Source organism: Fundulus heteroclitus, chromosome 12 (assembly GCF_011125445.2).
Source record: "Fundulus heteroclitus isolate FHET01 chromosome 12, MU-UCD_Fhet_4.1, whole genome shotgun sequence".
Lineage (NCBI taxonomy): Eukaryota > Metazoa > Chordata > Actinopteri > Cyprinodontiformes > Fundulidae > Fundulus > Fundulus heteroclitus.
The window spans coordinates 36882227-36894948 of NC_046372.1; the positions used below are offsets into that span (position 1 = coordinate 36882227).

At 37.9% G+C, this 12722-nt stretch overlaps 1 protein-coding gene across 1 annotated transcript in view; it reads left to right on the forward strand.

Annotated features, from left to right (window-relative positions):
• The window catches only part of si:dkeyp-14d3.1 (transmembrane protein 132C), a gene marked incomplete in the record, with an annotated part of 190754 nt that overhangs the window by 153505 nt on the left and 24527 nt on the right, over positions 1 to 12722 (forward strand).

Genomic DNA, 12722 nt, shown 5'->3' on the forward strand with positions numbered 1-12722 from the left:
GCCATAGACTTTCCATTTTTTAATAATGTATGGAACAGAGCTCTGTGAGAGGGTCAAAGCTTGGCCTGTTGTTTTTATGAACCTGCTGTAAACTTCTCTGCACTATATCTCTGACCTGTATGCCATGTTCCTTAGTCTTTATGATGCTGTTCTCTAGCAAATGTCTGAGGTCTTCAAACCTGGCCTCAGACTAAGATTTACTATTTACACATTAGATAACTTCTAAAGGCATTTGGTTGCACTGAATAATAAACTTTTTGGAGGTATACAAGTGGCTGAAATCAGCTTCCTCCAGAGGGTGGCTGGATTCAGCCTTAGAGATAGGGTGAGGAGCTATGATACCTGGGGAGAGCTCAACATGGACTCGCTGCTTCTCCACATGGAAAACAGTCAGTTGAGATGTTGTTGACATCTGTTCAGGTGGTCCCCTGTGGGCCTCCTTTTGGAAGTTGTCAGAGCTCTTCCTACTGTGAGGAGACACCGGGCAGACCAAGAACTCGATGGAGGGACTATATTACCTGTCTGGCCTGGGAACACCTTGGGTTCCCCTGAATGAGCTAGAGGATGTTGCTGGGATGAGAGGAATATCTGAGGTTCCCTCCTGGACCTGTTGATCCGAGCTCAAATAAGCAGAAGACAACGGTAAAAGAAAGCTGAATACCTAATGGTTCACTATACAGTGTGCTGTTCTATAACATAAAATCCTAATATATTAAGGTTTCTGGCTGCAATGTGATTTTTCTTTTAAAGTTTGCAGTTCACTGTATGTGGACAGACAAATTAGCTGTTTTGGTGACAGCCCCCCATTTTTGTTTGGTTTTATAGCTCCTACTAACATGCAACATAAGGCACAACTGAATAAAAAGACCCCTACAGTGTCAGAAGCTTGGTTCGCCAACCAAAGATGACACTACGCTGTAGAATTTCAATCAATCGTTTAAAAACAAAAGAAAAAAATGACACCTGTCTCTTTGAGAGAAAAAAAATTCCCTTCCCATCAGGAAAAGTCCCTTTGGTGCACCAGGACAGCCTAAATCAAATAAAGTTAATGTAATGTCAATGAAACAAATGGAACTAAAGTCTGAAGCCATTAAATTTGTTTTCCTGCTGTTCTAATAAGTGTCTCATAGTAGGTTTATTCTAGTAGAGAGGATTGACTTCAGACGCAAATAACGTTGAGAAAGCTCAGCTGCTGAGATATTTACATACTGTTGCTTATTTATGTTTTTTTTTTGTGCAAACATGATTAATTTATCTTATTTTTACCAAAGGACGCGTTTGGAAAGCATGGAGTTTTATCATAGTGCAGACAAAGGTGTGCTTCAGTTGTTTCCAATTTGTCACAAAATTATACTATGAGTGTAAATTAGAAGTAAACACTAAATGCTCTATCTTTTATGAGGTATTTCTCTTTTCATACAGCATTACCCGATACTCGGAAATAAGGTTGTCCCCTCATTATGTTGAAGGCACATTTTTCTTCTCTGGATTTAGATTTTGAAAGCTAAGGATAGGGGCCTATACATCTGGGTGACTGACAAGGCAGTGTCGGGTATATGTTGTTTGTGTATATTTGCATCTTGCCTGCCCGATACAATTCCACATGTTGCAGCTGCATTCTATACAACGACAACCAGGGCTACTTAACACTGAATAGTTCTCAATATTTTAAGCAGAAAAAACATGCCTTTTAGCCCTGCATTTAAACATTTTGTGGACCGTGTTTCAAATGTCTGCCCTGCGAGTCTACAGTTTTAATTTGGATTCACTTACAGGTCTTACACGACCTTGAAATTTTAGAATAACCTCTGACTCAGCTGCAGTATCCCAGCTGCTCACAGGAATTATAGCATTCAAACACAACAAAAACTCAAACATACTCCAGCCTTGTCTGTTCAGGAGTTAGTTTAGAAAATGTTCCATATTCATGTTAGTCATGAACTCAAGGTTGGGTTGCGAGGGAGCAACCAAATCCCCTGCTGCTGAGGAAGCTGGCAATACGGTTATTATCTGTGCATACCTTTCCCTCGCACTAAAGGGAGCTGAAGGTATGCAGACTAGTCGAGGCAGCTTAATTGCTTCTGTCAAGTTAGCTGTGTGAACACGGCAGAGATGGACTCACCCCAACTACATGCTTTCCACTCCCATCGCTCATATCTGCCGTAGATTGTATCTGTCTGGTGAGTTGTTAATTTCCTGGGCTAGATCCAGCGACAGCCCTAATGTTCTCTGTAAGTATTCTCCCGTTAGCTGGCTAATGGGTTTGATTAATGTGGCAGCAGATCCTCCTGGATGTTGATGTTACTTTGCGAGGCAGAATGACAGAGAGTATGTAACAAACAGAACCGGTCCTGCCCTCGGCTTGGTTAGGACACTTTAAATTATTTCAGGGTGGATCTACAGGGCTTGGTTGGTTTGAATAAAAAGTTTTTTGTTTTTTTTTGTATAAATTAGTTTTCCATTGGGAGCACACAACATGCAAGCTTTTGTGTCAGTAGAACATTTATGGGTGCTCTGTTACCATTTTGCATTCCTGCTTTTAAAGACATGTGCGTCATGTGCGTAGTGCAGGAAAAAATGAATAGAATTTTTTTTTTTGCATTTCTGCTGTTCGTTTACACCACAATCAACACAGAAAGGGTTCAACAGACACAAAAGCAACTTCCATGGCCATTAGTTCTAAAACCAGATTCCCATTGAAAAGCTGTAGACTGAGCTGAAGAGAAAGGTGCAAAAATAAGACTGTGCATCGAGGTGTTCGATTTGCAATCACAATTCAGAAAGCTTGCAAACTTGGTCAGCCAGCACACCGGTTGATTCAAACAAACACTATTTAATTTAGACAAAGTTTCATTAAAGCTGCACTGTGTAACCTTTAGCCACTAGGGGCGCTAGACGTATAGCTTCCAGGTTTAGTGCCCCCTGAAGGCCACTGGCAACACTGCAGTGTTGCAAAATCAAACATTTTCCCTCCATGTTTTAGAAATCTAATAGCAGACCACTCTGGACCAGCAGATTGAGACATCATTGAGTTACTTGTGAAGACAAGACCACATTCACCCCTTTGGATTAAATCCAACATCAGAGAACCAAAAATATGTCTGAACAAATTTCGGCCAGATAGCTTAGCATAGCTTCTACAAAACTGAGAAATATAGACTTAGATATGTTCTGTATACAACAGGCAACACGATAACTTTCCAGTATAATATTAACAATGTAAAAAGAGAATGGGTCTTGCATCCTAATTGGTTTTTCAACAGTCGCCAACGACCAGATTCTTTTGCATGATTTACTCCTGTTTTTCCTCTGGAGCGATCTCTGCCTTGCTTTCTGTTTTCGGCCTCCTCTGACATAGTTGTTCCCTTTTTGCTTCCCTCGGCCATGACAAACTTTGACTCGAGGATGAGAAAAGTAGAAGCGCATAAGTTTAGCTCTCGTGTTCAAGGAGGAGCTCAGACTGCTTTAAAGTGATGCTCTAGGTCACAAGATCCAATCCTTTCAAGTTACAAGTTAGGCGAGTTTTTTTTAGAAGGGCAGCATGCACAGAGCGTCTAAATGCACTAAATGTTCTATATTGACCTGAAAAATCATTCAATATATAACCAAGCAAATACTTAGGTAAAACTTACACAGTGCTGCTTTAATGGGAGACCTTTTAAAAAACTCAAAAATCTTCGTAAAATAAAAAATGTTTGGTTTTATGTTAATTTCATAGTAAATAGGTACACAGACATCAAGCGACTTTTATTCATAAGTGCATTTGACTCATATCTTGTTCCCAATGCTGGGAATACACACAAAAAATCTAGTCCTAGAAAATAGAAAATAATCGTCAAACAATTAAAAAAAATGTAGGACACTGTATACTTTTCTTTTAATAGGGCTAGCTCATGAGACTCCATTATTATTGCTTCATACAATTATCAAAAGAATATTTTTTCTACCAAGATCCCACTACTTTGGTTATTTTATTAAAATGAGTGTTTGGTTTATTGTTAGGTGAGTAAATATGAAATATTTCACAATAAAATAGCTTTTGCATTTTTAGAAGAGGGAAAAAGGAGGATGTATAAAAGTCTTAATGGCAAGAGTACCAATTAGTTTGGCACCTGCGATTTTTCTTAAAAATATACTTGGGTTTTCTTTCTCCAAGTTTTCAGTGTGAGATTATGTTACTGAACAAAAGATAGATTTCTTTTAAGCCTTTTCTATACATCTTAACCAGGAGTGCCAATTAAATAAAGGTCATGAAATAATAATTACAGGGTAAAAATATTTTTAAATATACTGGATTGATCATTAGTATTAAATAACATGTGGTCTGTTGGCATCACATCGAACCGAACCAGATGCTGTGAAGATACCGTATCTGCAGAACTGTGGCCAAGAAAAGCCATGTGGGAGCTGTCAGAGGCACTGTTCTCCCAGCAGAGTGCAGTCAAAGAGGAAGAGCTTAACAATGAAGGCTGTTAAGCAGCACAGAGTCCTCTGATATCTGTATCAGTTCCAATTCTTTCTCACTTTGGGAACCCTAGTGGAGTCCAATCTGCTCCATGACAGGCTATAGCCAGGGGAGGGAACCTACCCTTATGGGATTGTTCAAACGCCTCATTAGGCAACTCCACCAGCCTCTTTTACATTGGCTTCATGCAGCACAAGGGCAAAAGCAAGGTACTTCTTTGTCTGGACTGTTTATTCACTGGAGGAACACAGATTAAGCACCCATTTAACTTTGGTATGTTCCACTCAGATGTAAGGAAATCTCTGGTGTTTGACTGTAGTCTTAGAGGAAGGCCCAAAGCATGCCTTACAGCTCCCCCATGGGGCTTTAAGCCTGCAGAAATGTGTGTTAGTTCTGTTAAACTTACTATGGTTTTCCACCTAAACATAGTTTAAAAAAGTACATTTATCTTAATTTTCATGGCTTTTACTTTTCAACTGTTTTCTAGCTTGTAGCTCATGATAGCTATATTCAATTTCATAATTGAAATTTGGAAATGCCTATAAACGGACTGAAAGGAACACCTAACTCAGGGATCGATGCATAACACCAGCCAAAACAAAAGCAATGATAGCAAAGTCTCCAGCTTGAATTAGAGTTTGTAATGTGAAGATTTAGATATTTTTTGTCTAGTGAGGAAGAGGAGCACTGAAAAATGTTGTCTGGCAGCAGTTGCCTAGAGATCTAACTAACCAGCAACCTTTTAAGGCATTTAAAAGTGCTCTGTGGTGAGGCAGGTTTGGCTTTGATTCACAGTGACAAATGACAGCTTTTTTACAAAAAAAATCCAGATAGGCGTAATTTCGGATGTAACTTTGACCATTGTTACTGCTGTGCACGTCCAATCAATCAAACTTTATTTATAAATCAGTTTTTACAAGCATGTGCATGTGCTTTCCAGCCCCTGCTGGCTTTCCGCAATGAGAAATAATTCAGATACCTAACATCAATGTTTGATTAGTTCCTTATTATTATTCTCTACAAATAAATTGATTTAAGCTTTGCTCAGAAAGCTATAGGGTTGTTGTTTATGTAGTAACAATGTTTTAGTAATAAATTACACAAATGGTATTTGTCATCAGTGAATTTTATCTATTTATGTATAAACAAAAAGTTAAACATTTGGCTGATTAATAAATTAGAATAGAATAAAAGACTTTACAGCAACATCTTAAACAAAAGATAGTGTGCCATAGTGAATATGTAAAGTGGAAAATAAAAAAAACGTGTGCAGTTATTCTCAGAGGAGACAGTGGGATTAACCTTCGGGCTCCATTTGTTTGGCTGCTCAGCTGCTTCGTCCTGTCTCGGCTGCTAGGCAACAGGAGTAACCCTAAGGCAAGGGTGGGGGACAGCTGATGGATGCTAGGCCATCCCAATTCGCAACTCAATCTCTTCTGGTCTTTGCTTTTTCGCGGTCCACGAAGAACCCGGCCCCGTAGACCGTGTGCCTTAAATGGATGCAGCCCTGATTTGGGACAAACTCAGCGTGTGTTTTACTTAGCTGTTCTAACAATAATTGGTGGAAACCATTTTCAGGTGTGGTATTAACGTGCACCCTGACTGATTTGATTGTAAGTACACCGCCCTGATAAGGACAATTCACAGCTGGTATTAAAATCCCTCCTGAGTAATTGAGTCCCAGCTACCTGCTTTACATGCAGATAATTACATAGCCCCAACACAGAGACGGCTGTCCTTTGAGCAAAGAACAGCTCCATTGATTTTTCTGTGAAATCACAAATACCTTAAATAAGTTGAAGTACTGCCCTGCGATAGACTGGCGACCTGTCCAGGGATAGACGTGTTAGAAAATGGATAGATGGATGGAAGTTGAAGTACGTCATTATTCAGACACGGCTGCGGTTCTTCTGAAATACATTTTTTTGGAATAAAAATTCTTTATAAGTTTACCTATGCAGCTTTAAAAGATAATATAGAAGACAGAATAAGTAAAGTAAATCTCGTAAAACGGCAATGCAGTAAAACACTTGAGAGCATGTTTGCACAACTTTATTGGCTTAAGTACAATGTACAGCGTAGAAGTGATGACATTCTAGTAGGGAGGGAGGGAGATTGGGAGATGGAGAGAGAGAGAGAGAGAGAGAGAGAGAGAGAGAGAGAGAGATTCATTCATTTTATTTGTTCTTTTCATGGTAACGCATTTAAATTATTATACAAAACAAGGTCTCAGTTGTATACAAAAACATGTCATACCATGCAAGAACAGGACTAGGTTGAAGAACACATCATATGAACCCAACCACCTTCTCAGTTCATTATAACAAACAAAAAATGGCTAATCATGCCCTAAGCATGGGTTTGACAAATATAATTATACATTCTAGATACTTTTACATTCCTTTGATACATTTTAATATTTTTTTCTTATATTTACATTTAAATAATGAAATGCTTGAACAGTCTTTAAGGCCTGTAAGTTCCGTTTTTTTACACCAGCAACATAAATAGTCATTTATTTAAGTGTGGTTCTGGGAGATGGATGTTTAAAATCCAATTATCCTCTGTTACTGTCCTTCTTAAGATCAATTAAACATCCTAATGTATACTTTTTGTCTTCTACCTGTGTAGTAATATCTTCAGTCATTCTAATCAATGTTCTAACACTGTATAACATTTGCTTCGAAACCTATGGTAGTTGTAATTTAACAAAGTTTTCCTACAAACATTTTTTTCCAAAACGTTAGAAAATTGTGAAAGCAAAGATATCGGCCTCTAATTAGTAAGACTGTGTCTGTCTCCAAATTTAAAAAAAATGGGATGATTCTAGCCACCTTCATTCTGGCTGGAAAATGCCTGTATTAAAAGAAAGACTGATTATATATTTTAATGGTTTACAAATACAATCTGTAGTACTTTTAACAATAAATATGTCTCATCCATCGCTATCACATGATGTCTTGCTTTTGATTTAGATACAGTGGAGATAATTTAATTTGCACTCACTTCCCCGAGAAATAAAAGATTGTATCACTTTACTTTCCTCTTTCCACATTTCCTTACTATGGGACTGGATCAATTTAGCTAAATTCGCCCCAACATTAACAAAAAAGAGGTCATTTCATCTGACATCTCTAATATATAAATGTCTTTATTCTGTTTATTTGTTAGGTAAAGTGGCTGATTATGAATCACTTTATTCCCTATAACACTGCCAAGGACGTTCCACATTCCTTTTATGTTATTTTTATTTCCCAGTAATAGTTTAGTATAATAGTCTGTCTCAGCTTGTCTAGTAATAGTTGTCAATTTGTTTTTATAATCCTAATATTGTTTTTCTATTTTCTTTGTTTTCTATTTTAGAAAATTCTTATAAAGTTTATTTTTCTTATTAGATGCTTTCAATATAATACCATGTGCCATCCCAGGTTTCTTATCACCAGGCCCTTTGTCATTCCTCAGTTTTGTTGGACAGTGTTTATAATACAAAAATAAATAACTGTGTAGAAATGCCTCGTATGCCGCCTTCACATGTTGTGTATTATAAACATTATCCCAGCTTTTTGTTATGAGATCAGTTCTGAAACTCTTTATAGTTTTAACATTTGGCATCCTAACTATTTTTGTAACATTTTACTCATTCCTTCTTATATCACAATGATATAAATACAGTAAAAGATCAGTTATGTCATTTAACAAAAGCCCACTTTTAACTGCGTTTTCTAGTACGTTTATAAAAATATTGTCGATCAATGTTCAAGAACGAGAGGTTATTCGACTGGGCCTTGTGATTGCTGGATAAAGCCCTTTGCTGTACATTATGTCCAAAAAAAATCTGAACTGCTACTGTGACTTGATGCATTTAAGAGATAAATATTGAAATCTCCACAAATAACATTTATTTTCATTCATATAACTTAATAATTGTTCCAAACAATCAGTAAATGTTTTTACACTTGACCCAGGAGTTCAATATACACAGGATACAACAATATTTTTTTATTTCTTCATTTCTATTTCAACAGTTACACACTCCATCAAGTCAGATCCTTAGTCATGTACAGGGCCATACACCTCCTCGCTTGCTAGCTCTATTAATGACATACAATTGATAACCCTCAGTATGAAAATCAAGCCCTTTATCCTGAGTTAATCAGGACTACGACAATGCTATGACCTTGAATGTATTTTTAATATTGTTATATAACCATTAATGTGATCAAGATTTGAATAAAGGCTTCTGCAGTAGAAATGAATCAAAGAAAAAACTTCATCCATGTCAATATTGTTATTGAATTCAGCAACTGTATATTTATACGTATCCATAATGTCTTGAAGCAAGTTAGCCTCAGTCCAGATCATGCTCATAATCATACAGTTTGCCTTCTTTGCTATCAAATTGTGAGAGTATTTGATTGCAGTCGTTTGACTGTACGCCCAGCGGTGCAAAGGTGCTCCATTTTTACCTTGTGTAAAGGTAAAAGAGGAGTAGGGAGAGAGACTCTACACCTTGGGGGCGCCGGTGCTGGTGGTTCTTGTGAGGGAGAAGACGCTCCACAGCCTCGCCTGCTGTTGCCGCTCAGTCAGGAAGCTGGTGGGTCACTGACAGGTAGAGGCCAGCACTGTGAGCTGATTGAGCTTCTGGTGGAAGATGTCTGGGTTGATTGTTTTTAAGGCCAGGCTGAAGTCCACAAATCTGCCATATATTCCTGGGGGGTCGAGATGGTACAGGATGAAAAATAGGCAAGCTGGGACGCAAGCTAAAATAGTTACTACATTCTTTTGTGTTGCCTATGAGGGGCCACACACCCATATCCCCATAAAAATCTTTTTTCTGTCAAAACATTTGCCTATTCTAATTAATACGTCCAAGAATTTCCAGGCGGTGTCGTTACGTGTAACTTTGTTTCATGTTTTGTTAGGCATGATTCAAACGCTCTTTTTGTTTCAGAAATATATGGTGATATGAATATTTATATGAACTTTTTAGAGGCTTAAATCATGTGCCGTGCTGGTGAGTATACGCTTGTGTTTTACATTAAGGTAAATAAACATTCTAATTAATAATCTGAAAAGGAAGTGAATCACATTGCTTAAAATCACACAACATTCTTGCAGTGATAAATTAGATTTTTTTTTTCTTGATATAAACAGACTGCACGCATGTGACCTCACACATAAATATGTTGTATTTCAGGGCGATGTTCGGCTCAGCTGAGCCCTGCAGGTCAAAGTCAGGATTATTCATTAGGCAGGTTGCAAAAAGGAAAGTAAAAAAAAGTAAAATAAAACTCACAGCTATTTGTGATTTCAAGTGGGTACAGAGTTTATAACAATCTTCAAAGAAAGCATGTCTTTTAAATTATTTTTGTCACTTTTTCTTCGAGAGTCAGCCAACATTAACGAGCTTCAATTGTATTGTAGAAAGAAGTATTTAAATTGCGATAGTTTGGATGGTAAATATTCTGATCTTAACTAAGTTGAAAGCTGACTCATATGAAATATTGAATTCTATAAAGGGGACATAATTGATCATGACTTTTTGGTCTTGAAAAATAGATTGCTAAGCAAAGTTAGTCCTTAGATGTCAGAAAAATGCCCAGGAAAGCGACTTACTGAGATAAATACCCAATCAGACATGACTTAAGGTCTATAAAAGGGCACAACGGTGTGCAGAACAATTTGTATCCTGTGAAAAATGAAAATAAAACTGCTTAAATTAGGTTCTTATCTTCAAACAGCTTTATTCTAAACAGAACTGCAGAAATAGGTTTTTCCTTGAAGTACTTGTATGCTACATTTGCATCATATTTTTCATTTATTTCTTGCTACAGTTTGCATCAGTTTGGGTACAATATGTGTGTAAAAGAATTAGGGTTAAAGAAATCTGGTTAGGATGCCTCCTGGACGCCTCCCTGGTGAGGTGTCCCACGGGGAGGAGACCCAGAGGAAGATGAAGGACACGTTGGAGGAACTGTTTCTCGGCTGGCCTAGGAAGGCCTTGGGGTTCCCCCGGAGGAGCTGGGCCAAGTGGCTGGGGAGAGGGAATGAGAAGAAGAAGAAATTAACTTTTAAATGTCTGATTACAGGTTTTAATCTAGCTAAAGCAAAAACCAATTCTCAGTACCCCAAATAATTGTTCGTACACTTTAAACCTTTTCACATTTTGTCATGTAACAGCCACAACCTTAGATGTATTTTACTAGGATTCCATGTTCGAAACCAACACAAAGTAGTGAATCATTGTAAAGTGGAAGGAAAATGAGATATGCATTAAAACATCCGAGGGTTGTTGGAGAACGTCAGTAAGCAATCAAAATCATGAAGACCGAGAAACACACAACACAGGTCAGGGACGTATTTGTGAAGACGTTTTAAAGTGAGGATAGAGAAATATCCAAAGCTTTGAAAATTTCACACTAAATCGTTCAGTGCCTTGTGTGACTAAGGCACGAGTAGACTCTAAAAAGAGAATGCACCTCCAACTTAAAGGTAGTGTTAGCACTGAATGTAAGTAAGAAGCACCCAAGTCCTGTGCATCTATCCTGCTCTTCTGCTCCTCAGGAGGATCACATAAAAAAACTCAAATCCACTCTAGTCTTATGTTTTCCTACTGAGGCATTCCTCTTCTTCTCATAAACTTGTAAGACAGTTTGCTTTTTGCGACTCTCAGCCGTTTTCCAAGTATACAGTGATAGCTACAATGAACTGCTAACACCGAAGCTAAGCGGATACATAAACACTGGAAGTGTGCATGTGCAGCCAGCAAGCGGAAACTAACAAGGAACGTGCACTGGTATTACGTGGGAGTTTCACAATGATTGGCATGTAGAACAACCAATGGATAATATGATACCCCCAGAACAGGAAGTCAAAAAAGACCGTCCACTATATCTTTCAGTGGGGTAAATTTAATTCAATAACTTGTTACCAGATGAAGCAATTCAGTTAAGTTGGAGCTGGATTCTCTTTGTAGAGTGAACTGCAATGCTTCAGTTGTAACAAGTAACTGAATTAAGTTGATCTATTGTAAATAAATGAGCTAAACTTAATTCCAATACTTGTCATCAATTGAAGCAATTAATTTAAGTTATTTCCACATTGTCTTTTTAGTGTATAGGGCACTATGACATGTGAAAGAAGGTGCACTTCTCTGGTCTTCTTCTCTGTCAGACGATACCAAAACTGATCCTTATTTTTTAACCAACAAGCATCATCCCAAAGTTACCACCCAAAAATGAAATTTGGTGGCAGCATCATGCTCTGGGGTGTTGTGCAGGAACAGGGAAGCTGACCACAGTTGACTTGCAAATGGATGGAGCTAAACAGAAAAAAAAATCTTATATAGGTATATAGGCTTCAAAAGGAGGTTCTTCTTTTAGCAGGGCATGCTGAAATACCACTATAGCTCTAACAGAATGGTTTAAATCATGCACAAAGCTGGTAGACAAACCCAAAAGATATTCTTCTGTAATTGCAGAGGAAGGTGGTCCAGTAAAAAAAATGACTAAAGTGAGCTGAATACAAACGCAGGGCAAACTGACTGACTTCTATTTGTAAAATGTTAGCAATGCTCTAAATTTCCTTCGACTTCAGTCATTATTCTTTGAGTTGATCCATCTTATAACATTACAATGAAATGCACTGAAGTCTGTGCTTGTAACAAGACAAAACTCGAGAGGTGCAAACATTCTTTTCCAAAGTACTGTACCGACTTCAAACTGCAAACATGATGAATGCCACTTGTGATTCTAGGTGTAAACTATCAAATACAAGCAGCAAATTCCCCCTTTATATCTAGCCTTCTATGTTCCCTGATTTAAGATGAAAACGTAATTCCACAGAAACTCGGCTGCTGGCTTCTCGTTAGAGATGAAAGGCAAGAGGCTCACAAGAGGCATCGACTTTATTCTGTCGCATGCAAAGTTTTCCTGCTATTCACAGAGGATATCCTGCTAAGGCTCCATGATGAATGGCTATTTCCAGTTTTATCTCACGGTGGAGAAATGATTTGGAAGTAAAGAGGAAAGATATATCCCCAGATCATCTAATTCCAATACGGTTCCAGCTAGGCGATAAGATCAATGAGATTGACAAAGCACCCCGAAAGGGGAAGAAAAAAAAAAACCTGTCTCTCTAATCTGGTGCTGATTAATAACTGCTGTGTGTGTGAGTGTGTGTATTCAAATATCCCTTAAGAGTGTCTATGTTATGTCTAGATTTCTATGGGATGGAGAGGGAGGAGTCTGGAGCAGTG